Source organism: Thamnophis sirtalis, unplaced genomic scaffold, assembly GCF_051295495.1.
Source record: "Thamnophis sirtalis isolate CommonGarterSnake01/CBP01778 unplaced genomic scaffold, rThaSir2_p1.2 scaffold_3, whole genome shotgun sequence".
NCBI classification, from domain to species: Eukaryota; Metazoa; Chordata; class Lepidosauria; order Squamata; family Natricidae; genus Thamnophis; species Thamnophis sirtalis.
Window position 1 is genome coordinate 49,100,932 of NW_028261383.1, and position 16,187 is coordinate 49,117,118.

Genomic DNA, 16,187 nt, shown 5'->3' on the forward strand with positions numbered 1-16,187 from the left:
GGGGCGCGTCGACAACAGCGCACCGACAGAAGCACGCTGTAAACCTAAACCTAACCCTAAACCTTACTTTAACTTAAATTGCGCTTCTGTCGACACGCTGTTGTCGGCGCGCTGTTGCCGGCGTGTTGATGTCACGGTTTTAGCGCCACGGTTTTGTCGGCGCGCTTTTGTCGTGTGTGCATTTGTCGGGTCAAGCAATAGTCAAGAAACAGCTCATTTTAATTTTATTAACTTAAATAGTAAGTCCTACTTTTAAGTTAGGGAGATGAAACTTCAATGCACTTCACCCTATCATCATATGCTTTTCTGTCACCATGATAGCTGCCTTTCAATATTTAAGAACTGCCAAGGAGAAGACAACATAGATGTATTCTCCAAAGCACCAGAGAACAGGAAAAGAAGTTGATGGAAGCTTATCAAAGAGAGAGATCCAACCTAGAATTACGGAGAAATTTCCCGTCAGTGAGAAAAATTAATCAGTGGAACAGCTTACCTCTAGAAGTTGTAAGTACTACATCACTGGAGGTTTTCAAGAAGTGATCAGACAGCTATGTGTCTGGAACAGTATAGGGTCTCCTGCTTCAACAGATGGTTGGAATGGAAGACCTCCAAGGTCCCTTTCAATTCTATTATTCTGTATTCTGCATTCATCCTTATATCATTTTACTATCAAACTACTAACACGTTTGTCTGCATAATTTTAGCTGAAATTCAGTTTGCACCAGTATGACACTGGGTCCCAAGTAATCCAATCTGTTGATCTGTGGGCTACAGGGGAGCTGTTTCACTAGAGAAACAGGGAGACCAAAGGCAACATAAAGGCAATGATTTCCTTCTCTTCCCCCCCCGACTGAAATCAAAGTCTTATCACTTTCCTTTCCCCTTAGTAGAGAAAGGAATTCACTCTATTTCTGTTGCTAATGACAGCAGAAACTCAACTGTTTTCTTCTCTTTTGTGTCCAAGTGAAGGGAGAGATGCTTCATTGCGTTTTCTCTTCCCCCAGTGCAGAAAATGAAGACTGGCAAGTAAAAGGATGGGAGATTCTTAGGCACAGAGGGAAAATTGTACATCAATGGAAGAAGATGGGGGGGCGGGGATGTTGAGACAACAACAGCAAAAATCTTACAAGAAAAGTAAACATAAAAGCAACATATTTATCCAATATTTCCACAATTTATTTATATTTAGAACAATCAACATAGCTTTGGCATTTATTTATTTATTTAGTCATGCTTATGTAGTGTATATTGGAGGTGGTGACCCTTTAAGAGCTGTATGCAATAAAATTTCATTTTAATGTATGCCGATTAGTATACAAAATGGCAATAAAATTATTATTCTATTCTATTTCATTTATTTTGATACAAACAAGTTTGACAATGAATTAAGACATCATAAACTGACTGTGGGCTGCAATGATATATCTCACTATATCTATGGTATTTTTTAAGAAATACATTTTAAAACAGCTTGATAATAGTATATTTACAGTACAGGGTTAAAAAATAGAAATATAGGATACAAATTAAATAAGTACTTTTACAGAATTACATACAGGCCAATGTTTGTTAGTGAAACTTCTTTACTTGTTAAGAGTGTTAAAGTGCATCAAATTAATCTTAACACATTAGTCATGTTAGTAAGAAAATAGTGAACTATACTTATGTATAATTAAAACCCTAGTATGGTAACTGATTTAATACACAGATAGGTTAAAACCAATTTAAGATAAAGTGTTTCAAATGAAGAATTTAAGTTATAATGCAAAAGCAAATGAATACTAATTTAGGGAAGTTCAGAGTCTAAAAGTTATTTAAATTTTGTTTAAATCTGAAACAAAAAAGACTCAATAAAATGAGCCAAAATTTAAACTTAATATAATAAAAATTAAAATTCAATGAAGTTTAATGTATACTTTCAAATCACTAAATTGTGCACCATTATATAATGCAAAAAGTACTATAATTAACCATCTTAGCACAGTTAGGCAATGATGTGCTATATATACAGGTTATATTATCCTCATAATCTAGTCTGTTTTTATTTTTATTCATTTTGTAAAGAGATGAAAATAATTAATGTATGCTAATTTAATTTATCTAAACATATGCATCGTAGGGAATGAACTGAAACTATCTATCAGTTATTCTGATAAAATCACAAAGAGTTCAGGTTATGGTACCATTTATTATAAATACATCCTACATGATGATGCAGTCTCTCAGATTTGAACAGACCGTTTTTTTATTTTTAAAAAGAGAACAGTTGCCACTGAAACTATTTCAAGCCTTATTTTCTCTTTTGAATAGGCATTACAATCTTAACATCAATTAGAAAACTGTTTTCATTATGCAGCTCAGCAAAAAATCTAAGAAGTGTTACAGAAAATGTTATATGTGTGTATTGTCTTATTTTATCAGTATATACAGCAGAAAGCATATACGGTATACCCCAAATAACTATTCAGGAACTTTTAGCATTCAAAGCTTAGATTGTGGATTCACTGTCAGGAGTTTATCTACAATATATCATATATTTCTATTTTTATTTACCTACCTAGGGACATACCTACCTATCTAAAAATCTGTCATCCCCCCAAAATTTTTAAATGTGTTCACGTTTTGATAGCTGTATATAAAGATATCCCAAGAAACTCTCATAAACAAAAGTCTTCAGCCTGCATCACATATTAAACAATTATGAACAACAATGGCAGAGTTAATGTTTTGGCCACAGGTTACTAATAAACAGGATGTGCAGTATAAAAAGTATACAGTTAATCTATACAAGGGGGCAGCTACCAAAAGACCATGCTGCCAACACAAACCAGGAGGCTCAGAAATCAAATCTCCAACATGTGGTGTAGAATGTTGTGTTGCCATGGTAAATATTCATGTTTCAAGAGAAGTGTTAAATCTTGTATCAGAAGTCAAACTAGCTGCCAAGACACATTTTCACAAGTAAGGGAATTTTTGTCTTTTCAGAATGGAACTATTTTTCAATTGACACTGAATTTTCCCTAAAATAAATTCTTCATAACTAAGCCAATCACACTTGAGTCAGTCCAAAAAATGAATTACTCTGCTCCACTACAGAATTGTCAACAGTTTCTGTGTGTGCATGGAAATACTTAAAAGTTATTTAGAAAATCTAATACTCTAACAAATATTTAAATAGTTATCTCAACCCCCCCCCCTTCATTGCAGCCTCTAAAAATCATTCAGTTCTAGAAAAAGAAAACAGAAGTTGACTTTTTCTGGCATTTTTTTTTTACAATTGTATATTTAATTTTAAAATACCAAGTCACCAGCCTAAAAATTAGAATGAATGATTATTTTAAAACTTTTTTTTTTTTTCAAATTTCAGGACACTTTATTTTTAAAGCAAGACAACTGTATCTAATTTTTGTGCAATATTGTTTTTATTATCAAACAGAATACTTGCTTGAAATTCCTTTCTCACATGGTACAGTACGGTAACATTGGATTTCTGCTAAGTTACAACTGTATAACAACAGCTTTCCCTATTAAGTTCTATTCTGGAGTCTTTTCTCTGTCAGGACTGTTTTCTTCAGAGTAAACAAAGAATAAGATAAATAAATCTTAACAGCAGAACAAAGTTTATATTGCCAAAGATCCAACCCCATCTTTATTAATACCTTTTAAAGCAACCACTATTAATAGAAATTTAAGTTTAAAGATTCCACTTGATAGGTCTTACATTGTTAGAAGCAAGATTGTCATTAATTCTACACATGATAAAATCTAACATTATGTAAGGAATCACACTGAAGTACATAGTGGTTTTGTCCTATGAACGTATGCAGCAATGAATTGAAGCAAAGCATCTTCTGAGCATCTTTTACCAAGACAGAAGAACATTTAAGTTTAGCTTCACTTTCCTTAAAAACATATGTGTATTTCTCTTTCTTTAAAACTGGATGTCCTTTTTAAAAGAGTACTCAAATTCTTAAGGTAGTAAGTTTAAGCTAAAGCTATCTTCTTGTAAACAAGAATTTGTTTTAAATCTCCGTCTGGTTCATTATGATGTGGTGGATTTCATGGAGTTCTTTTCACAGCTAAGTTGAGGAAGAAAAGGATGCCCGGTCCTTAGATCTAACTAATTTATTCATCATAAAATTATAATTACATGCCACATGCATTATTTTGCAACTCTATGCAGGTTATAAATAAATATCCAAATAAAATTAAATCTAAGGATTAAAACCATTTAATTTTTTTAAAATGCCCTTCAAAACTATGGTATTGGGGAGAAATATGCATATTAAGTGTACACCTAAAATGTGATAGGAGGGACCAATTCAGCTCAAAAGGGAAGTGGCTAAGCAGCTGCCACTGAAGAGCTCTCCACAGCTAGACTGGTATAACTAACCTTCCTGTGGGAAAGATCCCTGAACAAAAGTCAAAAGAAAATTATCACAGACACCTGCTAAGACACCTACTATTCCTTCTTCTGCCCACAAAGCATCAATGCCACCATTTCGCTTACATAACTATGGTTTGTTTTTAAATAATATTTATAATGTTTTTTCTTAATAGTTGTTTATAGCACTTATAAACCACTCCGGGAACACTTATTCTGAGAGACAGAATGTAATAAATCATCCCAACACCAAGTACTTTGACCGCAGAGGGCATGTACTGGAAAAAGCAAATTCACGCATTGATGTTAAATGTAACTGAGGTAAGGTTTACAAAAGCTTTAATAGCCGTAGGTAAACTCAATGAATAGACATTCCAGTATTATTTATGCCTACACTTACATTTCAAGTTGTTCCATACAGTATGAACTCTTTGTTCATTATCTGTAGAGAATCAATGTGGTGAAAAAATTAAGGGGTCCAAATAGGACAGGAGAGACCCTGATTGAAATCCACCATCTGCCACTTCGTTAGTGACTAAGCCACTCACATTCACTTAGTACAAGCTATGCAAAGGATTGTTGCTATAGGAAAAAATTGGAAGTCTAATATGCCATATTGACTTCTTGTAGGAAAGGTGGGACATAAATCTAACCAATAAATAAATAAACCAGCTCATCTCTTAGACTGTACCTCTAAACACTATGGAATAAAATTAAATCGAAACCTAAGGCATAAAAGTGACAGCTGCACTATTACTTTTTTGCTTCAGAGTATCACCTAACAGTATGTTAAAACACTTTGATCCTTAAACAATATTAAGAGCCAGAAGACTGCAAAAGATATCATAGATGACTAAAACATTACTATGTTTTCATTTGGCCTCCATTTTTATGGCAAGTAAAACTAGTTTCACACTATCTGATTTCTTAGATTCATATACATATTTTGTTATCTCCTATTAACAGTCATGGCTTCCTCTGTATACATGAATACTTTCCAGCTCTTTCCTAAATTCTGTGAGCTATTTAATACACTACTGATTTATTTGAATCTTAAAGGAATTATAATAAGGCAGAACTTATTGCTAATGCTGAACATATTCCTTTCAATATATTTAACAAATTAATTACAAGTTTCTTTATTCAGTTTGTTCATTCCAAAATTTTTCACTACAACCAGTATACATCAAACCATTTATCATAAACTTAACCTAATTCAAACTAATTAAAATAAGGCCTAATTAACCTGATGTTTAGGTTGGACAATGATGTGTAGCTCTAGCATTATTCCAAGTTACTCTAGAAGAAGTATATTTATCTATAAACTACGAAAAGATTTCACTGAATGGTATGTAATTCAGTTAACTTTAATTCATAGAAAATATGATTGGGCAAAAGATTATAAATTCAAATAAAAATTGTGCACTTTCCCTATTCTTCAACTTGAATCGCAAACTCTAGTGATAGCTATCGTACTGTTTTCTCCATAAATATATGCAGAGGATCCACTGACATATGTGTATATCAGTGTATAAATAGACATGTCCATGTCTATTTATACATACCAAAAACCATACACAAGAAATGAACTGCCTGGAAAGTAATATAAAAGTAATTGTAATTATACCCCCTTCTGCATATTCACACAAACTGTTATCAAGCTATTCTGTGACACACAGGCACAAATACATACATCCAATTTTACACATAAAATTACAGGCTACTGAAGTCTCAATAGCAAAAAAACTAAAGATCCTTAAGGAAACATTTATTTAGTAAATACTTTGCAGAGACTTTAAGGGATATTATTCTGTTTTGTTAATATGACATCTGATTTTCATTTTTCTCCATGTGTAGAGATGCATACAACAGAGAGCTTATCTAATCATGGAGATACTACATAAACTGAAGATCCTATTTTTCCAGTGTCTTCATTTGGATGTAGGGTTTCAATAAATAGAGGATGCTCATTACAGATCTGGCCCCTCTACTTACTTATGGTGACTAAAGGAGGTCAAGTTTAATATACTTATTCTCATACCTCTAAATTAATTTGACAGTGCCTTCTCCCACCTCACCTAACTTACATTTTAACCAACTGCTTTCATTATTTGTTTTAGATATGAAGGCGAGGCATGAGGTAACTAACAAACGGTTTATTCAACAGGCTTCAACAGAACAAGGTTCAGAACTCGCGCGCGGGACAGCGCTGCTTGACAGCTATTTATACGGATAGCTGTCAGGCGGCCAGCCAATGGGAGAGGCACAATTCTCCCGCCGGCAGCCAACCGTGCCTGGACCAATCAGGTTGCGGAGGGGTGTAGCTTGACTGCCGGCTGCGTCAGGAGGACGCAACACTCCTTCCCCCCGGATGGCACATGCGAAGTCGTTCAAGTATCTTGGTCTACTGCGCAAGCGCTGGGACTGCCTCAGTTCGGGTGTAGTCACCGAGGACGGTCGTGGAGGAAGAGCTCTGTCCGGGAGGAGGAGCGGAGGCCGAGGCCCAGCCCCTAGCCTTGCACTGAAACTGGTAGGCAAGGCAGCGGTCTCAATGGGTGGAGGTGGATGGTCATCTGGAGGTGCATGCCGAGGTCCTTGCGGTTGCAGTTGGAGGCTAGGGTCAGGTGCAGGAGTCGGAGCGGCGCGGGCCTGCTGTCTGGGAGGTGGGACCAATGCACGGTGGCGCAATTAGTCTACATGGCACCGCCAAATTCTTCCGTCGCCAAGTTGGACCCTGTAGGAACAGGGTCCTGTTAGTTCCTGAACCACGGCCGGAACCCACTTTGGCTCGCCCGAATAATTTTGGGCGTAGACCTCCTCCCCCACACGGAAAGCCCTAGGGGTGGAAGTCAGGGACGCTGAGAGGGGAGAGAAGTGGGGGTGCAGCCAGTTCAGGATGGTGCGGAGGCGGTGGCCCATGAGAACCTCGGCCGGCGATTTTCCAGTAGCAGCGCAGGGGGTGGAGTGCTGGGCCCGGAGGTAGGTGGTCAGGTGGGTTGTCCATGGCTGGTGGCTCAAGTGGGCCAGGCCCTCCTTGGTGGAGCGAACAGCGCGCTCCGCCATGTCATTGCTGGCGGGGTGGTATGGAGCCACCGGGGCATGGCAGATTCCTAAGCTGGCGAGGTAGAGGCGGAATTCTGCTGATGTGAATTGGGGACCGTTGTCGGTCACCAATGTGTCAGGGAGGCCGTGGGTGGAGAACAGCCACTCCAGGGCATGGATAGTTGCGGCGGAGGTGAGGGAGCGGAGGTGGACAACTTCCACCCATTTGGAAAGGGCATCGATGACCAACAGGAAAGAGTGGCCATCAATGGGGCCGAAGAAATCGCCGTGGAGGCGGCTCCAGGGAGAGGAGGGAGTGTCCCATTCCCAGGGTGGGGCGGAGGGCAGGGTATTTGCTTCTACCGGCCACTTCCAGCACCTTCTTCCTCTATTGCTATTTGTAAGATGACTTCTTCTAATTCATCTTTGACTTCTGCTGAGATAAATAATTTTTACTTCCTCATAAAAACACATTATAATGTTATGGTTGATCACAAGGTCAGCCAGATGTTTAGACTGGATTTGGTATTTTTATCCATCTACTGAGTCATCCACAAGGACCTGGGATAGGTGGATATTGTTGCTTGATGATGTTAAAGATAACATTGCAGGATATAAGCTGTTTGTAAACAATCTGCCTTCACATGCAAGCACCAAAGAGATAGTTATCTTTAAATGCCATGTATGTGACTTTTAAAGCCACCAGAATTATATGAAGATTGTTTAATATTCCTGCCCAAAATACAAAATTTTGCTAGCAACCAATCTACATCTATAGTTTTTATTCATTAAGTAAAATTATAAATCATTCTTAAGCCTTACAAGAGGACCAAAGAATTAATGGAGAATAATAAGAGAGAGAATACAATACATTGCCTAAAGGAATTTAATATTATTTTGATGATTTAATCATTATGACCTTGTATGAATATTCTACAATCATAATCAGGAATGCAAAAATGCTTTCCTGATTATGAAGTTCTTCAGCAATTCCTTCTGAAAGCAGATGACCGTAAACTTCAGTCAAAAATAACTTCTATAAATAATCAGTGATATGGATTCTCTGCTAAAAGTTCAATGTATCATCTAATTGATAGCACTGCGATTTGTGAACGTTGTTGTCCAGTTTCTTCTGTTTGCAAGAATGTGCATGTTAGTCTCTGCCATAAATATGTTACATTTTCCTTAGCACCAGGCTAAACCAGTGACCATTTTTTCCACTGCTGTATGGCAAAGGGCAGTTCACCAATATAAGAACTGAGAATACACTCTAAGAGTTTCAAATTCAGAGCAATACTGTGCCCTTTATTATAACACCTATGGCTTCCTAAAAAGCAATAAACTGTGGGGAAAGGGGAAACAATCAGTCAGGATTCTGAATAATTACCTCAATACTGTTTGTAGGTTTAATATTTTTGGGGAAATGTTATTTTGAAAATAAGCTGGTTTCAGGGGTCACTTTTTATATCAGCCTTAGCTAATGTATTCTCTGTGCCTTCACAATCTCCAGCTGCTAGACAAACTATTGATCTCACACTGTTTCTGCTTTTGGTTGCTAGTATAAGTTTAAGTTCCTTTCTTATTCTTGTTTATTAAGTTTGAATAAAATGCAAGAAGCTTTCAAATCATCTAATGGAGAGTAGAATGCAGTTTGGTTTTAGTTCTGTGACCACTTGACACAAAGCTAGTTTTGTAGAGCAGTTTTGCATTACAGACCATAAAGTCTTTTTTCTTTTCTGCATGAGAGGCAATCTGGTATAGTGGTTAATGTACTAGGCAGAAACTGAAAAACCGAGTGACTGAATGACTGCTAGCTGGGTGACTTTGTCACTCTCTTTCCACCCAACCTATCACACAGGTTGTTCTTCTAGGGAAAATAGGAGGCAAGAGGTATGTACACCAACTTGAGTTGATCATATTCTTTTAAAAGACCATACCTATCATCATTTCATTGTCATCATTTTAGATTTTTATCCTCCATTTTCTTTCTTTCTTCTCTCCCTCCTCTCACTCCCTCCCTTTCTTCCTGCCTTTCTTTCCTTCCCTTTCCTCCCCCTTCCCTTCCTTCCTTCCTTCCTTCCTCCCTCTTCCTTTCTTTTCCTTTATTTCTCCCTTTTGTTCCTCCCTTCCACCTCAACCATCTCTCTCCATCCTTCCTATGTTCCTTCCTTCCTTCCCCTTTCTTTCCCTCCTTCCTGCTTTTATCCCCTTTTCCTTCCTCCCTGTTCCTCCCTATTGTCTTCCTTGCAGATAGGTGTGGTCTGCTTCCTTCCTCAATCTCTCCTCCCTCCTCCTTTCTCCCTTTCTTCCATCCTTCTTTTTCTCTCTCTCTCCCTTCCTCCATCTTCCTCCTTCTCTTCTCGGGAGCTTCCCCATCCACTTTCCCGCAAATGATTTGTGGGAAACTGTCAGGGAGATCTTGAAATGAGGATCACGTGATTGCAGCTCAGCAGCATAGCACAAGCACAGAGGGACTGCTGGAGTGTGTTATAGGGATGAGACTTTACTGTTGGGAAGGTGGCAAAGAACCTCCCTATTCAGTTTCCTCATCTACTTGTTTCTACTTGTTGAAAATGAAGTTGTTGACAATGGGGATCATGTGACTATGACTGACTACAGCAGCACAATGGCAGCGCTAAACAGCAGCAGAGCAGTGGTGCTGAAGCAGAAAAACTTTCCCAAATTTCATTTCCTCAATAGTAATGGGTCCTGGCATTCTGCAAGTTAGCCCACTGGAGGTACCTTTGTTGACAAAGGTTTGCCCTATGATGCAGCATTTCACCCAAATATTGGTGATAAAATAAAAGCACAGCAGATTCTCAGTTTTATTAACTCTGTTGCAGCTTATAATATTATTTTGTGATCTATACTGTGGCCCCCAATTCCTGTATTTGTCTTTTAAAGTGTTATATTCAATCATTTGTAATTAAATAATGGATATAATGAAAGCTATAACCTCCTTAATCTTTTTAAAACCCTGACTTCCCCTACACTCTTTTTTATTTGATATCTATTTATGTTTGTTTATATATTTTCTCCAAAAGTTTTAATAAAATTATTTTTTTTAAAGATAGAGCTATCCAGACAAGCAAAATTCCCTATGGGCTGGCTGGGCCTGATATGTAGTCTTTATTTTGCCTATGCAAGTTTATAACGTAATTCCATTAGGAGCATTACAAAACAAATGTGAAATAATTGGTTACTCTGGGAGATAAATGAGGTAAGAGGAAATAATTAATGGGCACAGATTTCCCCCCATAATTTATGAAGTCAGCTGTTCTTTGTATTTAGTACAAAAATATAGAATGTTTGAGGCTTCTGAACCCTGAAGATCATCATTGTATTGAAAATTATATTGATAATTAAGATATGTGTGAAGTGACATTCATACGCCCTGCCCTAAGAATCCAGATCTACCTAAAGTATAAAAAGTTACAAAAGTTAAATATGTTATTTTAGCTATAGTTACATAAAATATGTAAATAAAACATAAAGTAAGATAAATGGAAAAAGAGATAAATTAAAAACATCCAGAACAGGCAGAGGTTGGTTGCTTACAGTTTGGCCCCGATCAGGCGAACCAGTAGTAGGTGGGAGGCTCCGTCCACACTTCTGCGCATATGCAGAAGTGTCGCACCCAAACCGGTAGTAAAAAAATTGGCAACCCACCACTGAACACATGTAAAGCTTTCTTGGTTCTAGTAAACTGCTCTGAACACTGAAATTATTAACACTAAAGCTTTGGTGACAAGATCACTGTAATTACAGACAAAAATTAATAAACAAAAGGTTTAACTAATATTGTTATTATTAAACTTGGAGGAAGTTTCAAACAGTTCCTAATAAGCTCTTGTCACATACCCCTAACATACTGGACAGAAATTGTTTCAACTTTTCTCCTCAAGATACCACTATAGGGTATTGCATTCCAAAACTACAAAGACAATATTTTCCTCCATGCTAAATACATAATTCGCATGACACTATCTTATGCCGAAGGATATCTAATCATCTAGTAGGACTGTATTACTATTATCTTTCTCATCTTTCCTATTACCTCTCCTATTGGTATATTATGACTATCTATCACTGGTTGGTTGTATCTTCTAATTTATGATATATCACTTTGTTGCTTGTATGTATACTGAGAGCTTATGCACTGTAGACAAAATTCCTTGTGTATCCAATTACACTTAGCCAATAAAGATTTTGATTTGATTCTATTCTATTCTATTCTATTTTGTAAGAAAGTGCATATGTCCTCACAGTTAAACAATAATTAAAATAAAAAGAATCAGCACAGATTGGACATTGAACTAATAAGGTATAATAAATTTCAGAACATTTGACAGTAGAGAAGGGCTGTTGTTTCAGCAGCTCCCAACTTATGACTTACAGTAACAAAGGCATTCACTATCTGAGATTTTCTTGAATTGTTGCTTCCAGAGTTGCAGTTTGTATGATATTATAGCAATCAAGTGTCAGAGATCTTTGGAATATAGTGATCAGGTGAAGATTCCTGGCCAAGACTCAATTGCTAACTGAAACCTTGTCATAAACTTATCAGAATAAGCTGTCATCTTCAACAGAATTTGTTAAAATAATTTACATCCTCTTTATTAAATTAAATATTATTGCAATTTAATCACACTTTTTTATTGGGCAGGTTTTTAAAGAACATTTGTCGTACTCTAACTGCTATTGCTACTCAACTGAGAAACATTACAGCTTTGTCTGAAAAGTTAAAACACAACTTAAAATAAAGACTGACTAACCATTGCTGGGAACAGCATGATGGGAACATTTCACCATTTTTGCAGTCTATCTTGCTGATCTCAGGTTAGGGGGAGGGGAAGAGAGGATAAGTTTTCTTACAGTCGAGAATTACATTATTAATATATTCCATTAACACCATGCAAATGTCATGTTAATTTCTGATCATCATCAAATCCGACAATGGTTTCCATTCTGGCAACTAGCCAATTAGGTATATGGAATAATATTCACTCAATTATGTTACTTGAATTAGGCTAAGGACTCAAGAGGAAGCAAATAAATGCTTTGAAATTATTTCAGAGATAAAATGTAAGTTGACATTCTCTTCGTGTACTATACAGGATGTTATACAGTATGATAGGCAGCTGCCAACATTCATCACTGTTTATGAAATCTAGCTGTTCTTTATGATGGCAGCCAAGATCCATATTTCCCCCCCAATATTTTGTTCATTGTGTTAGGAGGAAAAGCAAAATAGCTGGGATCAAGAATACTGGGCTTATAAAACATATTACACTGAATATATTAAATTGTTAAAATTGCATCCTTCCTCCTAAAAGAAAGTTTTATATTGAAGAAAAGGGGGGGGAATCTAAGTTTACTTGGGTGGTTTATCAATGTGCTACAGTAATATTAGAAGACTGGATTATTTTCTGTATTAGCACAGAAGTGTTCAGACTTTCCATTTGGAACCTAAGGAAGAGTGAAAATAATTACAGATGAAATTGATTAAATTTATTTACCTCAAAATAGATTACCGATCAAAATAGATTACAAGTACTTTAAAGACATAAACAATTAATCAGAACAGAAATTCTATCCTGTACTTGTTAGACCTGACCTTGAGTACTACATCCAGTTACGAGCATTGCATCTTAAGAATTCAGACCAACTGGACCAGGTGTTAAGAAGGGTAAGAGGAATGACTAAAACAGAAAATTAAGTCATTCAGAGCAGAATCTGAGTGAAATGCATATGTTTAACCTTTCGAAGAAAGGACTGGGAGGAGAATACGGATATGACATTCTTCCTCAAGTAACCAAAAAGAAGGTTATGTAGACAAAGACCACAAGTTATTTTCTATCATGATCTGAAGCACATGTAATCATGAATTTAAGTTACAGGAAAGCAGTTCCTGGCTAAGGTTAGTAAAAAGCTGCCTCTTGCACTGGCAATTAATAAAGGCCAAGGACAGAGAATAAATGATGTTAGATTTTAACTGTAGGAATCATATGATTGATATAGGAATGTCCAGATTCTCATCATTTGGAAACATTAAACTATAACCTTATTCACAACTATAGAAGGAAGGTTAAAGGAGTAAAAGAAGCACCGTATTTTTCGGCGTATAAGACGCACTCCCCCCCCCCAAAAAAATGGGCAGAAATGTCTGTGCATCTTATAAAGCGGCGGGGAAGAGAGGGGTTGATGCGGCACCAATCAGCTGTTCTAGAACTGGCAGCAGCGGCAAATGGATGGCAGTGAATGGGTCACAGCAGCGCACAGGCCACGGCAAACAAGCCACAGCAAACATGCCGCGGAAAATGCGCTACAGAAAAGGGGCCACGACAGTATGAACGGACCATGGGAGAACAGGCTGTGACCACGCCAAATGGGCCGCGCCGAACGGGCTATGGTGGAACAAATCGGCCACAGCAAATGGGCAGTGGCGGTGGCGCGAACAGGTGATGATGAATGGGCCAGATGAGTACTGGATGGATGCTGCGAGGCAATTTTTTTTCTTGTTTTCCTCCCCAAAAGCTAGGTGCATCTTATAGTCCGTAGCGTCTTATAGTCTGAAAAATACAGTGTATGTATTAAACTAACCTCAAGGAAAATTTGACAATTTTTTTTAGAATGTAGAATGTAACATGATATAAAACAAACATAGAAATGCTTTATTTGCTTTTCAGATTAAAACAACAACTTTGTTTTTAAAAATTCTAAACATTTTGTAGAAAATGTTATACTCCTGTTCATTAATATTCCTGTCTTAAAGCAATGAAATCTTCTTACACAGGTATTTCTATTTGTTTGAGTTAATATATCTGTTGTTCCATGAAACCTTCTATTCATTCCATTTTCTAGCTGTCTGTCCACACACTGTTCTATTTCTCTTTCATCATACAATAGAAGAAATTTCAGATCTGATGTGACATTATTCTCAATAGATTCTATTTATATATATATATATAAATTTTTCTCAAGTGCCTCTTCTTATTATGCCATATACAAAAGGGCACCTCAGCAGGTTTAGATAAAACCCGAGACCTACAAACATGAAAAAACTTTTCAAAGTAAAAGCAAAAAGCAGGGCAGTGTGCTGTAGCTCAAGCCATCTATTGGGCACAGAAACAGTAGAGGGAATAGATGCAATATAGGGATTTTTCAAACTGTGGTTTGCATGAAAAACCAAATGGAGTTTCATGATAGACCTAAGGGCAAAAACGAAAAAAATAAAAATCCTTGACTTAAGTGCAGTCAACTTGCCTCTTGGTCAGGGATATTTTTTTAAACAAGCAGGTTCCACAGCTTGAAAAGTTTGAAAATCTGATCTAAATCCCATAAAGAAGGGTGTGGTAGATTTACTGAACAGTAATCAAAAGCTACCAAGATCTCACATGTTTCTGTACATTATAGATATTTATCATAATTATAATAGTCTTCTGAATGCTTACTTATTCAACCTATAATGTATCTTGTAACACAGCTTATTGCTCAGTATTCTGGTATTTCGACGGTCACAGACTTCAACTAATATAAAGTACACTTTGGACCTTCTTACAATTACTTTTATTAGCAATCTAAGAGGGGTGTGTGTGTGTGTATGTGTGTGTTTGTTTGTGTGTTTGAAGAGAAGTACTGCGTAGACATATGCACATGCACACTGAAACATGTATTTGCAACAAGGACACTCTGGGACAATATGTGTGGATATAGGCTGTACGTATTTCTATTCTCCACCTCTAACCACACTGGGACAGCAATGCATTCTTTTTTATTCGGTTATCAACTCTTAGATCAAAAAAATTTAAAAGGTAAACAATCAATAAATACTGAATGAATGTGAATTGAATATAAAAGTATGATCAGGATAAAAAAGTTGACGAGATTTAACATTATAGAGAAAATAAATTAGTATTTTACTGCAAAACAAATATGCAAAGAAAAAGTGCTCTAGAAGAAGGTGACTATCAAGAATTTTGTGGTTGAAAGGAATTTGATCCTCAAAAAAGGAGTTGAGAAGTTGAAAAAACAAATGGCAATATGTGTGCAGTGCATTGGTGTAAACCATATTTCGCTGCCTTTACATTACTTTTCTTCTCTCATCTCTCTAATTTATTTGGCTTACTCATTCTTTTCTTTCTGCACTTTATTCAATGCTGCTCACCCTAAAACGGAAAGGCACAAAGGTTATGTATGCATGTATGTAAATTGCTCAAGTAGAGAAAACCATTTTGGAATTTTACTTAAAAGCATGAGCATGTGCTCTTTGGAACTGAACTGTACAACCATAGAACTAAACACTTTACTAGAAAGGTAAAGTATTTGGAATTTTTGAAGCCATGGGTGAAAGCATGCATTTTAGGATAAAAGCAAAATATATACAATATTCATTTTCATTGTATTTAGTACCTGAACTTATTTTACAATATTTTTAATAAGTGTTACCAATAGAAGTATAACCTACAAAAACAAAACCCTAGAAACTCTTAATTTTGTCCATTTGACAAGTTGGCAAAATAAAGCTTTAAAAGGAATCAAATTATCAACTTGACGGTGAATGTTACACTTCTCCATATATGCACATTAATAAAAGAAATATGAACAATCAGAAAACAGATCACTGTGTACATGTTTTGTATTTAGAAAATGTGTATTTAATCTATTTTGTAAACTTTCACTATTTACAGTTTTGTTTCTTCTTAGGCTGATATTTAATTTTTACCCTTTTGAAACTAAAGATTTGTACTAATTGTGATTG

At 36.4% G+C, this 16,187-nt stretch overlaps 1 protein-coding gene across 8 annotated transcripts in view; it reads right to left on the reverse strand.

Moving 5' to 3' along the window:
• Positions 1–16,187, reverse strand: part of FOXP1 (forkhead box P1) — a 628,729-nt gene that overhangs the window by 502,991 nt on the left and 109,551 nt on the right. The window lies entirely within an intron of this gene.